The sequence below is a fragment of the Bos grunniens genome, chromosome 3 (genome assembly GCF_055505025.1).
Source record: "Bos grunniens cultivar Pamir isolate PY7600 chromosome 3, Bosgru_T2T1.0, whole genome shotgun sequence".
Classification (NCBI taxonomy): Eukaryota; Metazoa; Chordata; class Mammalia; order Artiodactyla; family Bovidae; genus Bos; species Bos grunniens.
In genome coordinates this window covers 36,398,069-36,421,075 of record NC_141167.1, presented here as the reverse complement: position 1 = coordinate 36,421,075, position 23,007 = coordinate 36,398,069, and the positions used below count along the sequence as shown (strand labels likewise).

At 38.6% G+C, this 23,007-nt stretch overlaps 1 long non-coding RNA gene across 2 annotated transcripts in view; it reads left to right on the top strand.

Annotated features, from left to right (window-relative positions):
* LOC147375476 (uncharacterized) overlaps nt 1-23,007 on the top strand; it is a 53,848-nt gene that overhangs the window by 13,517 nt on the left and 17,324 nt on the right. Inside the window, exon 3 of one of the 2 annotated variants that reach the window (XR_015160138.1) lies at nt 637-823. This is a non-coding gene — a long non-coding RNA (uncharacterized LOC147375476). Of the gene's footprint in view, nt 1-636; nt 1,382-23,007 lie in introns of those variants that run through there. The other variant, XR_015160137.1, reaches the window with a different exon arrangement.

Genomic DNA, 23,007 nt, shown 5'->3' with positions numbered 1-23,007 from the left:
ATGGGACCAGATGCCATGATCTTAGTTTTTTGAATGTTGAGTTTTAAGCCAACTCTTTTACTTTCCTTAAGAGACACTCTAATTCTTCTTCACTTTCTGCCATAAAGATGGTGTCATCTGTGTATCTGAGGCTATTGATGTTTCTCCTCACAATCTTGATTCCAGTTTGTGCTTCATCCAGCAAGGCATTTTGCATAATGTACTCTGCATATAAGTTAAATGAGCAGGGTGACAATATATAGCCTTGACATCTTTCCCAATTTGGAACCAGTCTGCTGTTCCATGTCTGTTTCTAACTGTTGCTTCTCTACCTGCATATAGATTTCTCATGATGCAGAAAAGATGGTCTGGTATTCCTATCTCATTAAGAATTTTCCATAGTTTGTTGTGATCCACACAGTCGAAGGCTTTGGTGTAGTCAATAAAGCAGAAGTAGATGTTTTCCTGGATCACTCTTGCTTTTTCAATGATCCAATAGATGTTGGATCCCATACCTTACTGGGCCCAAAGATCCTTCTACCAGTTGACTTGGTCTTGCTCTAATTCTCAATAATAAGCCAAACTAAAATAGTCTCAGCTTCAGTTAAAGAAACAGCCTCTTATTTTTATAGTCACTGATCCTTTATTTTGTTCCAGCTAATATATCAGTCCTGGATATTCATTGGAAGGACTGATGCTGAAGCTGAGACTCCAATATTTTGGCCACCTGATGTGAAGAACTGACTCATTGGAAAAGACCCTGATGCTAGGAAAGATTGAAAGCAGGAGGAGAAGGGGACGATAGAGAATGAGATGGTTGCATGGCATCACCAACACAATGGACGTGAGTTTGAGTAAACTCTGGGAGTTGGCGATGGACAGGGAGGCCTGGCATGCTGCAGTCCATGGGGCTGCAAAGAGTAGGAGATGACTGAGCAACTGAACTGAATATATCAAGTATTAGTAATATGAAAGCTGTCATATATTGAATACTTTGTGTACTCAAGCACTTTGTATACTCTGTTTAATTCTAACCACAAACCTTGAAGTACATAATATTAGTGTTCCTATTTTACAGAAGAAGGAACAGACTTAGATTAAAAGACTTTTTTGGCTTCTTGGTATAGTCCATGTGTATGTGGTGGCATAACCAGTCTTCACATCTAGGCTTGTCTGTCTCCAAAAGACATGTTTTTAATCATCATTCTGGTTTATAGCAGATGGACAGTAGTCTTTGTATGTGGGGTAAGAAAGGGGTAAGAAAATTGGATAGAGGTCATGCTTTCAGGTCTGGCAGAACTGGACTGGGGTTTGAGTTTTTGGTTTCCTACCACTGCGATCCTGGACAACTAATTTAATCTCAAGGAATTGGTTTCCGTTCAAATGGGATAACTTAAAACCATTCCATTATGAGTAGGAAATGAGATGTTTTTAAAAGTCTAGGTCTTTGCTTGGTGAAACTATTCTGCAAATAATTTATTTCTCTTCTTTCAATCTTTTCCTCTTACCCTTCTGTTTACTTGAAATGTGGTGACAGTAAATGCCTTTTTTTTAGTACACATAGGTGCACTCCCCTTCACACTTTAAATGATCCCCCTTCAGACGTAACAAACTACATGGTCATGCTCTGGATATTGGTAGCATTCTCCTTACCTTCGTTCTCTGCATCCAGTGAAATCTTTCCAGTTGCAAATGTGATTGCATCATTCCTTTGCTTAAAACTCCTTACTTCATTGCCCTAGAGATAAAATGCAGCACCTTAACCATGGAGTGTGAGGCCTTTGATGATCTAAGGCTGCTGCATCTGTATCCCTTCTCATACTCACCCCAGACTTTCATTCTAAGTGCTGTTCATAGCAAACTAACTGCAGTTTGTTGAAATATCTTTGCTCTTTATTGCTTCTATGTCTTTGCAAATGTCTTTCTGTGCCTGGAAAAATTTTCATCCCTGTCATTGTTTATCTATCAATAGAACCCTTTTCTAAGTATAGGGAAACTTCCACTTTGTGATCATTGTGGGACAGATAGTTTTACTGCGTAGGGGATGAGATATCGTTGGTTCATTACAACCCTCTCTGTAGCTAAGACATATGCATGTGATTTAGGCTCTGTCAAACATAATTTGGCTCAGGGAATTGTGACACAAGTAGGAAGGAACAGGCATTGTCTCTTATTTTCTGACAGAGACAGCAACAGTAGAAGCTTCAAGGTCAGAGAGACTGAGTCCAAATACTCTCTACCTTAGTTATTAGTTATGTAACCTTACTCTAGCAAAATAACTTCTTTACATCAGTTTCTTCATCTCTAAAATTGGCTAACAGTAGTGCCTACTTCAAATAGTGCTTGCAAAGATTAAACATAACATACAGTATGGTTGAAACAATGCCCGGCTCATGGTATCTGCTCAAAATGTTACGTCTTATTACTATTGTTGTTGATAATAGTAATAATCATAGCAAGGAGATCAAACCAGTCAATCCTAAAGGTAATCAAGCCTGACTATTCACTGGAAGGACTGAAGCTGAAGGTCCAATATTCTGGCCACCTGATGTGAAGAGCTGATTCATTGGAAAAGACCCTGATGCTGGGAAAGATTAAAGGCATGAAGAAAAGAGGAAGACAGAGGACGAGATGGTTGTATGGCATCATCAACTCAATGGACACGAATTTAAACAAACTCTGGGAGACAGTGAAGGACAGGGAAGCCTGGCATGCTGCAGTCCATGGGGTTTCAAAGAGTTGGACATGACTTAGCAACTGAACAACAACAACAAAACTGAAAGAAGAAGAGTAGAAGGAGCAGGGGGAAGTGGCGGGGGAAGAAGAAGAGAAGCAATAATGGTAAACTACTTTCTGTAGCATTAATTTTTATTTTTCATGCATCTAAAAATTGTGACCAATAACATTTCCCTCCAACTAGATTAACCTGGGCTCAGAGTTAACATCTAACTTAAGACTTTTTTTCCCTCCCAGAAACTTTTCCTGAATCTACTGCTGCATTAGAGACCACTGCTCTGGACTCACATTTTGTTCTTATTAGGAGCAGAACACTTAGCATACTTTATCTAAATGCCTGATCCTCGCCATTCTCCCCAACTAGACTGTGAACTTCTAGGCAGCCCTGGCCACTCCCTCAACCTTGTATCCCTAGGATCTAGTGTAGGCAGTACCTCGACACTTTGTATGTGTTCAGTAAACATTTGCTGGATGAATGAGCAAATCTCCTGCCACCCTTTGAAATCCTGCCATGGGAGAGTCAGCCAAACAAGGGAATCACTGATTTCTATTCACATGCTCCAGCTCTTCCTCTGGGTTCTCTCCCTGTAACCCCATTTAAGATCATGCCAATCAACATTCATATCTACTCTAATGATCCTGAAATGTCCTTGACAATCATTATATTTCATTGCTGAAGTGCTCCTGCCTCCCAGGTTTGGTTTAGGAAATGGAACTCTGCCCAGAGATTTGATCCCAATCAGTGCTATTGTGCTTCCCTTGAAGAGCTTCTTATTAAAGTCAGGAGGATGCAAAACAGTTCTCCAAATCTGGGAGTTGAGTGTGTAATAAGAAGAAACTGGGTGATCCCCTTTGTTCTTTTTTGAGTCAGTGACCTGAGGTAACACCATGCTATCTTCTTTTAACCAAATAGGATTACTTGCTGTTCTACTTAGATCTGGGCTGAACATCTTCTTGCCTTTGTGTATGCTGTTTTATCAGTTTCCTGTGCTTCCTCACTAGTTAAGGTTTAAAGCCATAATGACCTAGCAGGTCATTCAAAGCTTCTCACAAATAGCCCCATCTACCTTTCCAATATTATTCCTACCACATCCTATTAGATCCTCTAGCCTGTAGTGCAGAGAAGGCAATGGCAACCCACTCCAGTACTCTTGCCAGGAAGGTCCCATGGATAGAGGAGCCTGGTAGGCTGCAGTCCATGGGATCACTAGGAGTCGGACATGACTGAGTGACTTCACTTTCACCTTTCACTTTCATGCATTGAAGAAGGAAATGGCAACCCACTCCAGTATTCTTGCATGGAGAATCCCAGGGACAGGAGAGCCGGGTAGGCTGCAGTCTATGGAGTTGCACAGAGTCAGACAAGACTGAAGCAGCTTAGCAGCAGCAGCAGCAGCCTCCAGTGATTAATCTTTCATTCATTCCTTTTTATATCTTTAGCAATAATTTACAGATTACACAGTGGGCACAGTAATGACCATCATGGCATTGCAGTCTAATGATAGAAATAGATATTTAATGTGGAGAAAAGGGAACCCTCTTACACTGTTGGTGGGAATGAAAGCTAGTACAGCCACTATGGAGAACAGTGTGGAGATTCCTTAAAAAATTGGAAATAGAACTGCCTTATGACCTAGCAATCCCACTGCTGGGCATACCCACTGAGGAAACCAGAAGGGAAAGAGACACGTGTACCCCAATGTTCATCGCAGCACTGTTTATAATAGCCAGGACATGGAAGCAACCTAGATGTCCATCAGCAGATGAATAGATAAGAAAGCTGTGGTATATATACACAATGGAGTATTACTCAGCCATTAAAAAGAATACATTTGAATCAGTTCTAATGAGGTGGATGAAACTGGAGCCTATTATACAGAGTGAAGTAAGCCAGAAGGAAAAACACCAATACAGTATACTAACGCATATATATGGAATTTAGAAAGATGGTAACAACAACCCTGTATGCGAGACAGCAAAAGAGACACAGATGTATAGAACAGTCTTTTGGACTCTGTGGGAGAGGGGTGGGGGGATGATTTGGAAGAATGGCATTAAAACATGTATAATATCATATATGGAACGAGTCGCCAGTCCAGGTTCAATGCAGGATACAGGAAGCTTGGGGCTGGTGCACTGGGATGACCCAGAGGGATGGTATGGGGAGGGAGGTGGGAGGGGGGTTCAGGATGGGGAGCACATGTACACCCGTGGTGGATGCATGTTGATGTATGGCAAAACCAATACAATATTGTAAAAAAAAAAATAAAAAAACATAAAAAAGAAATAGATATTTAACAAATAGTAAAAAAAAAATATATATATATATATATATATATAAAGTAAAATTATAATCAGTCCCCTGAAGGTAAATTATAGCAGGGGCTAAGGATGACAGGAGACTGTACAACAGGAGACTGTACCCTGGACCATGACGGGTTCTTAGAAATTAAAACACCTTCAGAAAGCCCTTTAGCAGTTTATTGAATCCAGACATTGTTCTGTGTCATTTCTGTATCCTCAGGACTTAGCACCAGACCCAGGGTAGAGCATGCATGCAATAATCAAATATATGTGTGAATTAAAACATTGATATTGATAAAGGAAAAGTTAATCTGTAGCCTGTTTCATAACTCAGAGGAATAAATCTGGCAGGTGGAACCCCTGGTCATCCAGGAACATCTGCAGATTCAGGCAGAAGCAGCTAAGAGGTTGGCATGTGAGGTCCAAGGCCCACTGTGGATGGGGAGTCACAGTAAATCAGTTATTAAATTGGGAACTCAAAGGCCTCTACTCTCTGGGACAGAGAGCCAGAAATAGTCAGGCTCTCTAGAGACTCAATCACTATAAACGACCTGAAGTGAAGTTGTCACTGAGAGTGCCCCTAGCCACTGCCAGAGGCAGAACTAAATGCTCCTTGGAGCAGGAAACATCACCTAGATGCTGATTATTCCTGTAATTATTTTAACATAAACTATTCAAAACTCAGTAAAAGATAACCTGAAGGGTATCTTTCTTGAATAAGCTAAATTTTATCTCTCACTGTTTTGTCCATGGAGTTTCACTTTACATGGGGACTGTTAAAGGAATTTAAGGAGGAGACTGAAATTTTGGATGCATTTTCTAGAGAGAAAACTCTGAAAGTGAGTTTATGAAACCCACTATATGAAAGCTATATGAAAGTGGATTTAGTGTTCAGTTATTATTTATCTTAGCCCGCTTCCAGTCAACCATTTAGCTAGATTAATCAACTTGCACAATTAAATGCTGTTCTTCCTCTTCCTGACTTAACAATATGTACATCCTGAAAGTTGAGAGTGAAGTTTTATTCAGTGGAAAATTTTAGGACTTCAAGCTTGGTAAGAAGCATATCAAGTAACCCTGAGAGAAATGCTTTGAGGAGGTGAGGGTGGTAGGGCGGAGTCAGGTGATACAGAAGTTTTGCAACAAAGAGCAGGTAGTCTGAATGTCAAAAGATTATTGTTAATTAGAGGAAAACCAGATATCTCAAGTTACGAAATTTAGTGCTTTTCTATGTATGAGAAGATGCAAGAGTCTTGGCTCGCTGAAATCATTCCTTCCATAGGGACCTCACCTATCTGGGGCCAGTATCCTGTGTCTTCATACCCTGAGTTTCCTCAGGGTTCACCATGGGGAGTGGCTGCAGTCTAACTGCTGCAAGCATTCTTTCTTGGCAAGTATTCTTTCCTTCCTGAGTTTCCTCATGGCTTACCACCTCACCATTAGCAGTGGTTGCAATCACTGATGACTTGTGACATCCTTTGTTTACTGATGTGGCAGGAAATCTTCCGTTTCTCACTCTCCATAGTAAAGCATTGTAATGGATTCTACAGCATACTTGTGGCCAGTAGGCAGTACTCTGATACTCAATTGTACTTCTGCTCCAATCACTGACATATGTGTTGCAGAGTCACTTGTGTTAGTTACCAAATTCTTCATACCATTGGAATTCTCACTGTGTGTGTGTGCTGAGTTGCTTCAGTCATGTTTGACTCTTTGTGATGCTATGGACTGTAGCCCACCAGGCTCCTTGTCCATGGGATTTTCCAGGCAAGAATACTGTAATGGGTTGCCATGCTCTCCTCCGGGGGATCTTCCCAACCCAGGGATGGAACCCACATCTCTAAATATCACCTGCACTGGAAGTGGGTTTTTACCACTAGCACCACCTGGGAAGCCCAGAGTTTTCACTATAGATATATAATTTAAGTAAATATTACGCAAGCTAACAAAATGTTAGGGGCTTCCCTGTTGGATCAGTGGTAAAGAATCCACCTGTAATGCAGGAGACCCAGGTTTGATCCCTGGTCCATGAAGATCCCCTGGAGAAGGAAATGGTAACCTGCTCTAGTATTATTGCCTAGGAAATTCCTTGGACAGAGGAGTCTGTCAGGGTATAATCCTTGGGGTCACAAAAGAGTCAGACATGACTCAGCAACTAAGCAACAACAACAATAAAATAATACTTAAAAAGAAGGATAGCTTTTGTTTCAATGAAAGTATGTTGAAAGCTTTAGAAAAACTCAGTAAAGGCACATACTAAAGAATTAGCATCAAATAAGGTGTGAACAAGAAAAGTATGATTGTGGGAAAGTGCAACCTTTCAGAAGGATTCCATATTTAGAGTATTTTTTCTTATTTTAAAGACTTTAAGGATACTTGCTGTCATAGAAATTGTGTCCTAGCTTCCAATGGAATTGTGATAAGGGAAAGATTGGCATGCCAAAAAGTATTTATTAAGTATGTGCATGCTAATTTTCTTAGTTGTGTCCAGCTCTTTGCCATCCTATGGACTGTAGCCCACCAGGCTTCTCTGTCCATGGGATTCTCAGGCAAGAATACTGGAGTGAGTTGCCATGCCTTCCTCCAGGGGATCTTCCTGACCCAGCAATCAAACCCTTGTCTCCAGCATCTCCTGTTACTATTATTAATCAATAACATGGGGTCAAATAAAGTTATTTCCATATTATTAGTATGACATGTAAGATTACATCATAATATATTATTGTATTTATTACAGTAGCAATATTAGATGATTTTTGTTGTTGTTCAGTTGTGATCAACTCTGCAACCCCATGAATGGCAGCATACCAGGCTTTCCTGTCATTCACTATCTCCCAGAGTTTGCTCAAAATCATGTCAATTTATGATTAATATTATGTTACTATTTATATGTATTATTAAAGAATGCCATAACATTTTATTTTAATAACAATGGCAAAATAATGAGTTATATATTCAGTTTTTTTTAGCTGTTACCTACAGCTAAGGAAATAGTCTGTATCCTTAATGACTAGCCCAAGGCTTTTAAAGAATAGGCACTCCAGACTACATAATGAATGAATAAATCAGTGTATAATCTTTCAGTTTCATAATCATTTTTCTCAGGTATCACTCAAATTTGTCAACATTAGTTGAAAAATGTGAATCCCACAAATCGACACAATAATTATTGGTGTGCTCTCACTAGCAATAGCCCCATTTTGTCACAGAACTGACTCTTATGGCATTTATCATCCAATAAACCTATGCATCTATTATTGGTTTTTATAACCTTTGTATACAACCACAAGCATTTATAGAATGCCTACTGTGTGTCAGGTGTTGGCCTAGTCACCTCTATGAATTATCACTTTATTATCATCTTTTCTTAAATTGCTTGAGTTATTCTGGATTCTTGAGTGTATCATTTAAAATAAGAGCTATTTATACTAGCTGTTTGTCACCTGCAAATTTGACAAGCATGTTGTCATGTAATTATTCAAGCCATTGAGGGAATATATTGAATAAATTTGAACCAAATAAAGAAGATAGTGAAAACCATTGAAATATTTCTTCTAGGTTGTCATTCCTAGGAAAATTCTCATTCTCATTCAGCAGTTGAATATGGAACAAATCTGACAAGGTAGAATTTCAGATAACTGGTATGATTTAGGGATGATTTGGGTGACTTTTATAATGTTTGAGGCTATACAATAAAATAAGCATGAAGTTTCTGTCCCAAAGGAGAAAAGGTCAATGCCTAAGGGACATCCAAAAGAACAGTTCAGTTCAGTTCAGTTCAGTCGCTCAGCCGTGTCCGACTCTTTGCGACCCCATGAATCACAGCACGCCAGGCCTCCCTGTCCATCACCAACTCCCGGAGTTCACTGAGACTCACGTCCATCGAGTCAGTGATGCAATCCAGCCATCTCATCCTCTGTCGTCCCCTTCTCCTCCTGCCCCCAAACCCTCCCAGCATCAGAGTCTTTTCCAAAGAGTCAACTCTTCGCATGAGGTGGCCAAAGTACTGGAGTTTCAGCTTTAGCATCATTCCTTCCAAAGAAATCCCATGGGGAGAAGAAACCAGGGGAAGTCATAGTTAGGTTCATAGAGATAGAAGGTAAACTTTTAGGAGTTCCCGAGGGAATCATGTGACCTTGACAGATTTTTTAGACCATCCTGTACCATTGTGCCAACTACACTTGCTGCTGCTGCTGCTGCTGCTAAGTCGCTTCAGTCGTGTCTGACTCTGTGCGACCCCAGAGATGGCAGCCCACCAGGCTCCCCTCTCCCTGGGATTCTCCAGGCAAGAACACTGGAGTGGGTTGCCATTTTCTTCTCCAATGCATGAAAGTGAAAAGTGAAAGCGAAGTCGCTCAGTCGTGTCTGACTCCTAGTGACCCCATGGACTGCAGCCTACCAGGCTCCTCCGTCCATGGGATTTTCCAGGCAAGAGTACTGGAGTGAGGTGCCATTGCCAACTACCCTTAATGGGAGTAAAACTGAATGGTTATAGGTTGACATCAATCTATCATCCCTCCTTTATTCTGGCAAAACTGGTTGGGTCCTTACTTTATCCCAGTTAGTGGAAAAGAGTGTGAATCACTTACAAGAGTAGGGTTCCTTGACCTCCAAACCAAGGAAGAGACAACCAGCCATTATATCAGTACCTTTCTAGAACTGAAGATGAAGAAAGAGAATTGGCACTTCCTGGTCAAATGGTTAAAGGGCTTTTCTGATCCTCTCATCTGGCACCTGGTCCAGATTTCCCCTGTTCTCAGATTTTGATCCTTTTGCTTGTATTTCTTCAGTAGCAGAAGCTTCTCTGTCTTCATAGGAGAATGCAGAGCTCTCATTGTCTTAAATCTAGGATATGGGGAAAAGGTGAATGTGAGGAAGGTTCTAAACTGCATTAGTTCAATAAATATTTATTGACTGCTATGTTCCAAGTACACTTTTACATGTTTGAAGTATATCAATGAGAAAATGGATAAAGGACTTTGTCTTCATGGAGTTACTGTTCTAGCAGAGATAAATAGGTAATAAACATTAAAACCAACCAACAAGTAAATTAGGTAAATTATGAGATCATAATTACAATGAAAAAAGGAAATAGAAGTGTAAGAGATGAGAGTTTCATGGAGTGGGTAGACAGATTGTTGTATTAAGCAAACTGTTCAAGGAGAACCTCCAGGAGAAGGTGAAATTTGAGTAACTTTTTGACAGAAGTGAGGAATTGAATCACTTGGTTATTGGGGGTAAGAGAATTCCAGGCAGAAGGAATAGAATTCCAGGTAGACTCTGAGCTGGGAGGGAGTCCAGCATCTTTGAGAAACAGCAAGGAGCAAGGTCACAAATGGGGGAGTAGTAAAGGACACAGAATTAATGGAAAACTAGGTTATAGTGGGTTTGGTAAGCATTGAGTGACTTTGGCTTTTACTCTGAGTGAAATTGAGAGCTATTGGCAGGTTTTGAAGAATGTAATGAAATGATCTTTAAATTTTAAATGAATCACTGTGGCATTTTTCCTGAGAACATATTGCAGGGAAACAAGGTTATATGTAGGAAGACCTAGTAGGAAGTTGTTGCAAGAGTTCAGGGGAAAGTTTCAGTACTTTGGCCTGAAATAGTAGCAGTAACAAGAACCAATCAGATTCTAGATGTATTCTGAAAATAGATCTAATAGAATTTCCTGGCAGACTATGTATGCAAGGAATAAAGAGAGGAGTCAAGAATGATTCCAAGATTTTTAGCCTCAGCAACTGGAGGGAGCAAGTTGCTAGAAATTGAGATGGAAAAGACTGTGGATGGAGAGAGTTTCAGAGAGAAAACAGAGTTTAATTTTGGATTTAATCTCTACTAGACATGAAAATGGAGATGTCGAGTAAGAAGTTGGATATATGAATCTGGACTTCAGGAGAGAGGTTTGGGCTAGAGATAATAATTTGAGATGTCAAAATATAGATGGAATCTCAAACCAAGAAATTGGATGAGTTCTCTAGGGTAGTGAGTGTACATAAAAGAAGACAATGAAGGAGTTGCTTCTGGGCTACCTCAATATTAAGACAAGGGGAAATAAGTGAAGGAGAGTGACAAAGAGTGGCCAGGGAGGTTGCTGTCCTGAAAACCAACAAGAGCTTGTAGTGCATAGGGAGTGTTGCTGATACACCAATAAAGATGAAGATGGAGAATGGAAACTTTAATAATGTGGAGGTGATTGGTGATCTTGTTGAGCAGTGTCTATTACACAGGGTTAGCTTTTCTGTTTAATCCTGCAGCAGTTTTCCCCTGGTGAGAGGGGTGACAGTACAACCTGCTTTTGTCTCTTGTACTTTATTTCTGAGTGGGATTCCTGGAAGGACTTATAATTGGAGTGGAATCATTTGCCTTCTCTATTCTATGCTTCTGAAGCTATAGAACTGCCCAGTCCTCAAAGATATTATTTCTCTGATTCTTGACACTGGACTGCACTGAATGGACATACCACTCTTTGCATGTAGCCCCCGATGCTGCTAGTTTCATTCTATGTTTTTCTATTTTCAAAGACTCTTCCCCCTCGTTGCTGTCTCTCTTCATTTCCAGGAAAACAAGGTCCATTGACCTAGTGGTTATGGTAGCAAAGAGTTAATATCAATAATTATAATTGTTCTACCAACTATTATTCAGTATTACAGCTAATGCTAATGACCTCATCTTGTCTATAAGGATATCATGAGAGATTTTGTTATGTGCTACTAGACTTTGCTGCATTACAGATTTTGTGACATTCTGTTACTTGTCAAAGATAATGTCGTATTAACTTTAAATGTCATATTAACTTTATGAGGTTTGTTTGGTAGACTCTTTCCCAAGTGAACCCATGATGACTCCATGTGATCACTTTGCTTTTCTCACATGCTAACAAGAAATCTGTTTATGACCAGTTATCTTTCCAGGGGATAAATTCATACATAAACATCTTAATTTCCTGGGATGCGCTTATTTATCATCTTTGGAAATGATACCAGGTTTGCCCTATCTTTGAGGTTCTGGCATATATCCAGATATCTGTAATTTTTCTCATGCAAATATGAATTTGAAAACACTTTCTCCACAGCTTTTCATTAACACTTTATGGAATTCAGAGTTGGCACTGATGACATTTTGAGAAAAAAACAAGAACTTTTCTATTAAGAAAGAAGGTTTTATTTACCAATGAATTTATAAAACAGAGATCAGTTTATAAATTTGGTTTAGTATTTCCATTCTACCCCATTAAAGTTTTAATTTTCTTATGCAAATCACATAGGAAGCCATATGATTTCTAGTTGTGGTCTAGCTATAAAAATACACAACAATGTCTTTTCTATTGGTTGTGTGATTTAGTGGAGAGATGGTAGCTTTGGATCAAAAATCTGAAGTTTAATCTTGGTTACTACAGATTTAATTCTGCTACTACAAATTTTGTAACTTTGAAGGTCATAATGATTCTTTCTTGTAAATTTCATTTTATCATCTGCTACATAGAGTAATTTATATATCCTTTATAGTATCTGATAATACTAAAGGTAATTTCAGTGTCTGATAACACTAAAGATAATTCAGGATATATGTTTAGTATTTTTTCCCAGCCAATCAAAGAGTTTTACCTAAGCCTCTAGAAAGGAAGCTAAAGTAGACTCTTAACGCCCCTTTTTAAATGCACACAAGGCATTTGTTGGCTGCTGCACACAGCACAGAAAAGCTCAACACTGTAGAGTCTAAAATCTGGTGGACCTGGCCAAATCCAGAGAAAATGTCCTTGGAAATAGGTGCATTTAGTTAAGTGAATGATTTCCTGCTAACCAGATCCCATTTACTTAAACTGCTTTCTAGTCATTGTTGACTTAATTCTAGTAAGAAGAAATAAACACAAACCAATGACAAACACTGGTCAATCCACTGTAATATTCTAAAAGGTTTGAGTGATATAGGTGAGCCATTGATGATGTAGACCAGTGATTTTCATACTTTTCTCCATAAACTATTAGGGTTTCTTAAAAATGCCTTACAGACTATGTAAACAGTAAGGAAGATGAACTGAATGGCATCTCTCCAAAATCTGTATGTTAAAGCTCTAACCTCCAGTGTGACTGTATTTGAGGATAGGGCCTTTGAGGAGGTTATTAAGGTTAAATATGGTCATATGGATGGGGTCCTAATTCACTAAGTGAGTGAAGTCGCTCAGTTGTGCCCGACTCTTTGCGACCCCATGGATAGTAGCCTGCACCAAGCTCCTCCATTCATAGGATTTTCAAGTCAAGGGTACTGGAGTGGGTTGCCATTTCCTTCTTTTTTTTTTCTTTTTTAAAAATTTTATTTTATTTTTAAACTTTACATAATTGTATTAGTTTTGCCAAATATCAAAATGAACCCACCACAGGTATACATGTGTTCCCCATCCTGAACTCTCCTCCCTCCTCCCTCCCCATACCATCCCTCTGGGTCGTCCCAGTGCACTAGCCCCAAGCATCCAGTATCATGCATCGAACCTGGACTGGCAACTCGTTTCATACATGATATTTTACATGTTTCAATGCCATTCTCCCAAATCTTCCCACCCTCTCCCTCTCCCACAGAATCCATAAGACTGTTCTATACATCAGTGTCTCTTTTGCTGTCTCGTACACAGGGTTATTGTTACCATATTTCTAAATTCCATATATATACGTTAGTATACTGTATTGGTATTTTTCCTTCTGGCTTACTTCACTCTGTATAATAGGCTCCAGTTTCATCCACCTCATTAGAACTGATTCAAATGTATTCTTTTTAATGGCTGAGTAATACTCCATTGCGTATATGTACCACTGCTTTCTTATCCATTCATCTGCTGATGGGCATCTAGGTTGCTTCCATGTCCTGGCTATTATAAACAGTGCTGTAATGAACACTGGGGTACACGTGTCTCTTTCCCTTCTGGTTTTCTCAGTGTGTATGCCCAGCAGTGGGATTGTTGGATCATAAGGCAGTTCTATTTCCAGTTTTTTAAGGAATCTCCACACTGTTCTCCATAGTGGCTGTACTAGTTTGCATTCCCATCAACAGTGTAAGAGGGTTCCCTTTTCTCCACACCCTCTCCAGCATTTATTATTTGTAGACTTTTGGATCGCAGCCATTCTGACTGGTGTGAAATGGTACCTCATAGTGGTTTTGATTTGCATTTCTCTGATAATGAGTGATGTTGAGCATCTTTTCATGTGTTTGTTAGCCATCTGTATGTCTTCTTTGGAGAAATGTCTATTTAGTTCTTTGGCCCATTTTTTGATTGGGTCATTTATTTTTTTGGAGTTGAGCTGTAGGAGTTGCTTGTATATTTTTGAGATTAGTTGTTTGTCGGTTGCTTCATTTGCTATTATTTTCTCCCATTCTGAAGGCTGTCTTTTCACCTTGCTAATAGTTTCCTTTGATGTGCAGAAGCTTTTAAGGTTAATTAGGTCCCATTTGTTTATTTTTGCTTTTATTTCCAATATTCTGGGAGGTGGGTCATAGAGGATCCTGCTGTGATGTATGTCAGCGAGTGTTTTGCCTATGTTCTCCTCTAGGAGTTTTATAGTTTCTGGTCTTACGTTTAGATCTTTAATCCATTTTGAGTTTATTTTTGTGTATGGTGTTAGAAAGTGTTCTAGTTTCATTCTTTTACAAGTGGTTGACCAGATTTCCCAGCACCACTTGTTAAAGAGATTGTCTTTAATCCATTGTATATTCTTGCCTCCTTTGTCAAAGATAAGGTGTCCATATGTGCGTAGATTTATCTCTGGGCTTTCTATTTTGTTCCATTGACCTATATTTCTGTCTTTGTGCCAGTACCATACTGTCTTGATAACTGTGGCTTTGTAGTAGAGCCTGAAGTCAGGTAGGTTGATTTCTCCAGTTCCATTCTTCTTTCTCAGGATCACTTTGGCTATTCGAGGTTTTTTGTATTTCCATACAAATTGTGAAATTATTTGTTCTAGCTCTGTGAAGAATACTGTTGGTAGCTTGATAGGGATTGCATTGAATCTATAAATTGCTTTGGGTAGTATATTCATTTTCACTATATTGATTCTTCCAATCCATGAACATGGTATATTTCTCCATCTATTAGTGTCCTCTTTGATTTCTTTCACCAGTGTTTTATAGTTTTCTATATACAGGTCTTTAGTTTCTTTAGGTAGATATATTCCTAAGTATTTTATTCTTTCCGTTGCAATGGTGAATGGAATTGTTTCCTTAATTTCTCTTTCTGTTTTCTCATTATTAGTGTATAGGAATGCAAGGGATTTCTGTGTGTTGATTTTATATCCTGCAACTTTACTATAGTCATTGATTAGTTCTAGTAATTTTCTGGTGGAGTCTTTAGGGTTTTCTATGTAGAGGATCATGTCATCTGCAAATAGTGAGAGTTTTACTTCTTCTTTTCCAATTTGGATTCCTTTTATTTCTTTTTCTGCTCTGATTGCTGTGGCCAAAACTTCCAAAACTATGTTGAATAGTAATGGTGAAAGTGGGCACCCTTGTCTTGTTCCTGACTTTAGGGGAAATGCTTTCAATTTTTCACCACTGAGGATAATGTTTGCTGTGGGTTTGTCATATATAGCTTTTATTATGTTGAGGTATGTTCCTTCTAGTCCTGCTTTCTGGAGAGTTTTTATCATAAATGGGTGTTGAATTTTGTCAAAGGCTTTCTCTGCATCTATTGAGATAATCATATGGTTTTTGTTTTTCAGTTTGTTAATGTGGTGTATTACATTGATTGATTTGCAGATATTGAAGAATCCTTGCATCCCTGGGATAAAGCCCACTTGGTCATGGTGTATGATCTTTTTAATGTGTTGTTGGATTCTGATTGCTAGAATTTTGTTAAGGATTTTTGCATCTATGTTCATCAGTAATATTGGCCTGTAGTTTTCTTTTTTTGTGGGATCTTTGTCAGGTTTTGGTATTAGGGTGATGGTGGCCTCATAGAGTGAGTTTGGAAGTTTACCTTCCTCTGCAATTTTCTGGAAGAGTTTGAGCAGGATAGGTGTTAGCTTTTTAAATTTTTGGTAGAATTCAGCTGTGAAGCCGTCTGGACCTGGGCTTTTGTTTGCTGGAAGATTTTTGATTACAGTTTCAATTTCCGTGCTTGCGATGGGTCTGTTAAGATTTTCTATTTCTTCCTGGTCGAGTTTTGGAAAGTTGTACTTTTCTAAGAATTTGTCCATTTCTTCCACGTTGTCCATTTTATTGGCATATAATTGTTGATAGTAGTCTTTTATGATCCTTTGTATTTCTGTGTTGTCTGTTGTGATCTCTCCATTTTCATTTCTAATTTTATTGATTTGATTTTTCTCCCTTTGTTTCTTGATGAGTCTGGCTAATGGTTTGTCAATTTTATTTATCCTTTCAAAGAACCAGCTTTTGGTTTTGTTGATTTTTGCTGTGGTCTCTTTTGTTTCTTTTGCATCTATTTCTGCTCTAATTTTTAAGATTTCTTTCCTTCTACTAACCCTGGGGTTCTTCATTTCTTCCTTTTCTAGTTGCTTTAGGTGTAGAGTTAGGTTATTTATTTGACTTTTTTCTTGTTTCTTGAGGTGTGCCTGTATTGCTATGAACTTTCCCCTTAGGACTGCTTTTACCGTGTCCCACAGGTTTTGGGTTGTTGTGTTTTCATTTTCATTCATTTCTATGCAAATTTTGATTTCTTTTTTGATTTCTTCTGTGATTCGTTGGTTATTCAGCAGCATGTTGTTCAGCCTTCATATGTTGGAATTTTTAATAGTTTTTCTCCTGTAATTGAGATCTAATCTTATTGCATTGTGGTCAGAAAAGATGCTTGGAATGATTTCTATTTTTTTGAATTTACCAAGGCTAGCTTTATGGCCCAGGATGTGATCTATCCTGGAGAAGGTTCCATGTGCGCTTGAGAAAAAGATGAAATTCATTGTTTTGGGATGAAATGTCCTATAGATATCAATTAGGTCTAACTGGTCTATTGTATCATTTAAAGTTTGTGTTTCCTTGTTAATTTTCTGTTTAGTTGATCTATCCATAGGTGTGAGTGGGGTATTAAAGTCTCCCACTATTATTGTGTTATTGTTAATTTCTCCTCTCATACTTGTTAGCATTTGTCTTACATATTGTGGTGCTCCCGTGTTGGGTGCATATATATTTATAATTGTTATATCTTCTTCTTCGATTGATCCTTTGATCATTATGTAGTGACCTTCTTTGTCTCTTTTCACAGCCTTTGTTTTAAAGTCTATTTTATCTGATATGAGTATTGCTACTCCTGCTTTATTTTGGTCCCTATTTGCATGGAAAATCTTTTTCCAGCCCTTCACTTTCAGTCTGTATGTGTCCCCTGTTTTGAGGTGGGTCTCTTGTAGACAACATATATAGGGGTCTTGTTTTTGTATCCATTCAGCCAGTCTTTGTCTTTTGGTTGGGGCATTCAACCCATTTACGTTTAAGGTAATTACTGATAAGTATGATCCCGTTGCCATTTACTCTATTGTTTTGGGTTTGAATTTATACACCGTTTTTGTGTTTCCTGTCTAGAGAATATCCTTTAGTATTTGTTGGAGAGCTGGTTTGGTGGTGCAGAATTCTCTCAGCTTTTGCTTGTCTGAAAAGCTTTTGATTTCTCCTTCATACTTGAATGAAATCCCTGCTGGGTACAATAATCTGGGCTGTAGGTTATTTTCTTTCATCAATTTAAGTATGTCTTGCCATTCCCTCCTGGCTTGAAGAGTTTCTATTGAAAGATCAGCTGTTATCCTTATGGGAATTCCCTTGTGTGTTATTTGTTGTTTTTCCCTTGCTGCTTTTAATATTTGTTCTTTGTGTTTGATCTTTGTTAATTTGATTAATATGTGTCTTGGGGTGTTTCGCCTTGGGTTTATCCTGTTTGGGACTCTCTGGGTTTCTTGAACTTGGGTGATTATTTTCTTCCCCGTTTTAGGGAAGTTTTCAACTATTATCTCCTCAAGTATTTTCTCATGGTCTTTCTTTTTGTCTTCTTCTGGAACCCCTATGATTCAAATGTTGTAGCGTTTAATATTGTCCTGGAGGTCTCTGAGATTGTCCTCATTTCTTTTAATTCGTTTTTCTTTTATCCTCTCTGATTCGTTTATTTCTACCATTCTATCTTCTAATTCACTAATCCTATCTTCTGCCTCTGTTATTCTACTATTTGTTGCCTCCAAAGTGTTTTTAATTTCATTCACTGCATTATTCATTATATACTGACTCTTTTTTATTTCTTCTAGGTCCTTGTTAAACCTTTCTTGCATCTTCTCAATCCTTGTCTCCAGGCTATTTATCTGTGATTCCATTTTAATTTTGAGATTTTGGATCAATTTCACTATCATTATTCGGAATTCTTTATCAGGTAGATTCCCTGTCTCTTCCTCTTTTGTTTGGTTTGGTGGGCATTTATCCTGTTCCTTTATCTGCTGGGTATTCCTCTGTCTCTTCATCTTTTTTAAATTGCTGAGTTTGGGGTGTCCTTTCTGTATTCTGGCAGTTTGTGGAGTTCTCTTTATTGTGGCTTTTCCTCGCTGTGTGTGGGTTTGTACAGGTGGCTTGTCAAGGTTTCCTGGTTATGGAAGCTTGTGTCGGTGTTCTGGTGGGTGGAGCTGTATTTCTTCTCTCTCCTTTCGAAGAGTTGGGTTGCTTTTCTGGGTGCCTGATGTCCTCTGCCAGCATTCAGTAGTTGTTTTGTGGAATTTACTCAATGTTTAAATGCTCTTTTGATGAATTTGTGGGGGAGAAAGTGTTCTCCCCATCCTACTCCTCTGCCATCTTGGCGCCTCCCTGCCATTTCCTTCTCCAGGGAATCTTCCCAACCCAGGGATCGAACCCAGGTCTCTCACATTGTAGACAGACGTTTTACCATCTGAACCATCAGGGAAGTCCTAAGACTGGTGTCCTTATACGAGGGAGAGACATCAGGAAGGTATGTGCACAGAGGAAAGGTCATGAGAGGACACAGTCAGAAAGTAACCGCTGTCAAGGGAAGGAGAGAACTCTCGCCAGAAACCAACACTGTTGATGACTTGATCTTGGTTGTCCAGGCTCCAGAATTATCAGAAAATAAATGTCTGTCGTTTAATCCACCCAGTCTATGGTAGTCTGTTATGGCAGCCCTAGTAGACTACTACAGAGGCCAAGAAAAAAGTCTGGTCTGCATCTTCATTTAAACTGGATATACTCTACTTCTGCTATTCATATATTAGAGTTTTATGTAAGATTTTTTCCTTTCTTTTGTTTTTTAACACTACATGATTCTATTTTAATACACAACTAAAAAACAAAATACCATAGCAAATTGATGGCAATAAAATATATTTCATTTGTACTACATGACAATTGGTTAACATCCTTAGTTATAAATGAATTCTTAGAAATTGGTAAAAAGACATTGATATTCCACAGGAAATGCAAAACAGAAGAAAATGAAATAACACAAGTGACTAGTAAAGAGTAAGCATATATGAAGATGACTGAACTGAATAGTAACAGGAGAAAAGCAATTTCTTTGTGACATTACATTACCAAAGATTACAAATCTAAGATTTGTGTGACTTTAGGAAATAGACCCACATAGACACTGGGGGATAAGATTGATGAGGTCCTGTCCATATAGTAGAGGGAAATCTAGTTTGGAAATCCTAGCAGTTCCAATTCAATGGAATTATTTAAATTATATATTAATTCATTCATGTATTGCAACAGAGACATATCTTCTAGTCCCATATTGTATCTAATTAGAAAGCTTCTCCCCTACTAATTCCATTAGTCTCCATCCTTTGCCTTCCAGACACACAACTGACCACCATTGGAAGAGGTTATTTTGATGGCAGAGTGAATGTATCACTTGTCTGTGACTTCACCTTACACAGTGCTATGGACTGAATGTGTGTCTTACACCTCACCCAAATTCATCTGTTGAAATCCTGACGCCCAATGTGATAGAGATGGGGTCTTTGGGAATTTGTTAGATTTAGATTAGGTCTTGAAGATGAAGTCCTCAGAATGAGGTTAGTGTCCTTAGAAGTAAAGATCAGGGAGCCAGTGCTGAAACACAGCAAGAAGACTAAAATTCAGGAACCAGATCACCTGGCACATTGATCTTGGACTTCCACCTTACAGAATGGTGAGACATAAATTTCTGTTGTTTAAGCCACAAAGTTTGTGGTATTTTATAATAGCAGCCAGAGCTAGCTGATGAAAGCTGTCTCTCTTGCCCCATTCTGTCAATAGCACACATATGGGTGTGTACTTAGTAGCATTAAATATGTAAGTATATTTGACACAAACCCACTCAGAAATGGTCCCCTTATCCTTCTAGACAATATATAACCCTATGGTAGAAATTCTTTAGTAACAGAAAGCACATTAGAGTGCAGGCTTTAAAAATACTTAAAAGATTTCTATGAAGACTTTGCTTTTTATAATTATTCTGAATCATTTTTATCTCCATACAAATTTCTGTGAACTCTTAATTGCCTAGATTATTCTCTATTCAGAGATTTTACAAGAGAATATTTACTTGATGTTGGCACACACAATAAATTAGAATTAACTAGCTGTTACTGGATATCATTCCTGCTCATTTCCCACTATTATTATAAAAACTACTAATGCAGATTTCTGTTTATACATCTCAACTGATCTTTGCACTATCCTGTGGGACTGGTAATTCTATTCTCACATTTCATATGAGGAAACTGGAGCATGAGGAGTTAAAAATAACTAAAATTGTAATGATAAGGGCATTTAAGTTTTGAATTACAGATTTTATTCCATACCATTTCCTGTATTTTATATGCTTAACCTATATAAAAAATAAAAGCCAGAGAAATATATATTTGTAGGATGAATAGTCAGATATGAATCCGTATGGTCAGTTATAATCAGGTCCAGATGGTTAGTGCTCTGAGCTACTAGAGACCCCATTTGATGCCCCAGTTACCTACCATCATCAAGATTAGCATGGGCATCAGCCGACACTTCATAAAGGAGATGGCATATTTTGGTGAAAAGAACATGAGCTTTGAAATCTGCCCTGGAATCAGGTTTCAGCTCTGCCATGTACTAGCTATGAGATGTGGAACAATGAAGAGTTAGCAGCTCTGAATCTTCGTCTGTGTGTGTGTAAATTGTGAATAAGAGTAATATCTGTCTTAGGAGTAAAGGAGATGGTGAGGAAGCAAACCATTGTCCTTGACGCAGAGCAGGCATGTTGTAGGCATGCAATAAGTATTAGCTGAATCTAATTCATATTTTATGCAATAACACAGATTACTGCAAAATTTAATCTCTCCTGTGGGGTTTACAAGCTAATTGGTGAGACGCTGAAGAATGACAGCAAAAAGGTAGCAAAGATGGAGTCCTATGTGCATGAAACCATGGCAGGTCAATAGAGGAGGAGATTCTCTTGAGGGCTAGGATGGTTAAACAACTAATTTCTTTTAGGATCAAGCTTCTGAAGAAAGACAAGCTCTTATTTAGACAGCCAGGGAGGAGGGGGCATGCATGTGGCAGAAAGGGAGAAAGGACATGCAACAGACATGTGTATGGTTATATATGGAGGAAGAGTTGATCATTGTGGGTGGAGCAAAGATATTGCAAGGTGGTTTGCACATTGTACTTTACTGTTTATAAAATTTTTTGCCTTACTTGAGCTCCTCCTCAGATCTAAGGGAGGAGAGAACAAATTCCATTATCTCCTTTTAAAGAATAGATAAAGATAAAGCAAACTCTGAGGGGCAAAGTGACTTGGTTAAGGTAACACCTCTACTCTATAACAGTGGGGGCCTCAAATTCCAATCTTCACCTCCCAAAATTTGGGAAAGTGGCAGGGTGAGGGATAAGACTAAAGAAGTTTGATAAAAATTTGTGACTTCGAATGACAACTTTAGGGATTTGGAATTTTTATTCTGCAAGCATAGAAAAACCACAAAAGCTTTTGACCAAAGTGCATGTACAAAGTAATATTTTTGAAAATCAGTCTGGCAACAGGACTTGGGGTAGGTTTCTATTCTTCAGACAGGACAATGTTCTTCTAGAATCTCTCTTCTAGGACCATCATCCAAATGAATTTTAGGCCAGTGAGGGCTTTATTCTTTATGCCATCTTGGAGAGAGCCCTCTTAATCAGGGAAATGGAGCTATTAGCACACTGGCAGTCTTTTCTATTCTGCATTTTAAATTAATTCAATTTATTTCTGGATAAAATATCTGTATAAATCAAGCTAGTTTGAAAAACTGACAGCCCCATGAAAAAAATGTTTGGGGAAAAAAGATCATATGCATGACTAAGCTATATATTAATTTAACCAAGTGTTCTGATTAAATCAGAAAGAGAATAAAAATGGCATAATGGGACCATCGTCACTCAACAAATTGGGGTCAGGATCCTCTCCCCACACAGCACCGTTGCAATGAAGTACTGCGTCTGGATGAAAGATGGAATTTTCAGAGCAGGTCAGATCTGAGTTCAAATCTTGAATGTAAACTCCAAGCAGTCAGGCATGTTTTGCCCACCCTTATAGCCCTGGTACCTATGACAGTATCTGATTCAAAGTAGGTATCTTATAAATCTTTGCCAAAATCAAAATCAAAAGAATTCAGACCTACCACTTAGCCAACTGGAAAATACTAGATGAGTGCTTTCCACTTACTGCATCTCCATTTCTCATCTGTAAAAGAGAGAGAAAAATATTTACTTTATAGATGTAGTATAAGGGTTAGTGGGAGAAGGCAATGGCACCCCACTTCAGTACTCTTGCCTGGAGAATCCCATGGATGGAGGGGCCTGGTAGGCTACAGTCTATGGGGTCTCTAAGAGTTGGACATGACTGAGTGACTTCACTTTCACTTTTCACTTTCATGCATTGGAGAAGGAAATGGTAACCCACTCCAGTATTCTTGCCTGGAGAATCCCAGGGACAGAGGAGCCTGTTGGGTGCTGTCTGTGGGGTCACACAGAGTCGGACACGACTGACTCAACTTAGCAGCAGCA